Here is a 2,011-nt window from a genome sequence, read left to right on the forward strand (position 1 = left end):
CGCTCCCAACTTTAACTGCCCCATCCCCCCCCCATGAGCCCCCCCCCCTACACACACACACACACGCACATGCACACCCCCCACCCCACAACACACACACTGCCTCCATCACACCTTTGCTGCCACAAAGAAGGAGATTTTAAAGCCCAGCTACCATTTAAATATAATTTCTTTATCAGGATTTCATACTAATGGCAGAGTAGGGAGAAACATGAGGTGGCTGTTATCAGGGCTGCACAGGGGCCTCATTAGTCACACTTTCCTTTAATTGGTAATCAAACATTCAGGTGGAATGTTTCTTTTTCAAAATATATTTATGTTTGCATGTTGAGGATAATTAATTAAAAATGTATTGATTACTTAAAAACCCTGATTCAAATTGAAGCTCCAATTGCTTTATAGCATAATGAGAGAGATGTTCTTTATGTGAGTTTAATGCATCATTCGAGGGCTTGGGTTTTATGGACAGGATCATATTTAACGTGAATGAGGGACACTATACATGGATTTAAAATGTCATAGGGAGATACATATTTTTAAATTTATATGTCAGTCATCACAGGAGAATTATAAGCTCTCATACAAGTATAGACATTTTATCTGAAGTGTTTTTCTTGGCAGATAAAATGCTGTCAATTTGTCTTGTAGCCAAACAGCTACAATCTTTGTCTCTCAAAGTTTGCATTGCACTGCTGTAGGACTGATTCGCTCTTAGTTTTACTTCAGTTCTTGTGCCTGAACAAATTCCGAGTGATGACTTTTTGTCTGTTATGCAAACTTAAATCACCCACCAAACCATCAAATCTGTCAGGAGTCTGTTTAATTGATAAACAATGTAATGAAGAAAATATGACAGAAAAATGTCTGAGCTAATGTGAATAAAGTTTTATAAGTCAGCAGCAGAAAGGCCGAGGGAGGGACAGAGAGAGAAGTTAATACACCAAGCCAAACATGTGAGCAAACTGAAACAGTCTGTGCAGTGTCTCATTGTAACACGCTCACTGGTGTTGCAGTGTAATGGATCGTCGTGTCACAGAGAGGATTATGCGGCTTCACTTCAGCTACAGTCACTGTTTCTATCATTTGGAGCTTTAAAACTTATAAACACCTGTGTGTTGAGTGTGTGTATGGCCTTGTTTTTGATACAGTGTAAGGACCATTTTTCCAACAAATGCTATGTCGTGAGGACTGGTTTGTCCTTCTGGGGTCCAAAGCCTGGGCCAGATGACAAGTGCTGCTTTTGGGTTGTGGTTTAGGTTTAGGGAATAGGGTGTGAACTGAGTTTAGGTTAAGGTTTATAGAGGAATTTTTCTGCCATAACCCAAGAGCACACATTTTCAGTCTGAAAGCAGGATTTCATAGAAAAGTTCCTCCATAAAGGTTGAGCATGTAATGGTAATAGTTAGATTAAGGGTTAGGGAAAGGCAATAGAAATGAATAAAAAAATGAATGGGAGTCAATGAAAAGTCCCTGTGAAGTTATCATTACAGCATGACATTTTTATAATTTCAAAGTATCTACACTGGTTTAACAGGAGCTGCATGTTAGAACAGAATTTTCTCAACACTGTTTTGGAGATACCCAACCAGTGATGTAAAGCTGACTGGATGGGAACAAGAGTTCCCATGGTGAGGGAAATTCTGGAGCCTGTACTGGATGTACAAACACACACTTGTGTCTCATTGCAAATGACGTCACTCTCGGCGAATGTTTGGACAAACAAAGCCTAAATAGAATGGCAGCATCAGCAGATTGTGTAACGTTGGATGATGAGGACGTCCCAATAACTTTTCTTCAATATTCTTCGATACAGAAGCTCAGTGTGGACCAACTTAAATTATGATTGAAATGCAGAGAACTCAAAGTGAGTGGAAAGAAGGCAGCTTTGGTTGAAAGGCAGGGTTATTTTTTTGTGGCTGAGGACAGTGCAGCACTCGCTAGCAACGACACTAGCAAGTGTGGTTGCTTTTACCAAGTTCTTACTCGGCAATTTGTGAAGTTCATTATATAT

This window comes from Poecilia latipinna, unplaced genomic scaffold, assembly GCF_001443285.1.
Source record: "Poecilia latipinna isolate Pla-1442-1.1 unplaced genomic scaffold, P_latipinna-1.0 Scaffold1185, whole genome shotgun sequence".
NCBI lineage: Eukaryota > Metazoa > Chordata > Actinopteri > Cyprinodontiformes > Poeciliidae > Poecilia > Poecilia latipinna.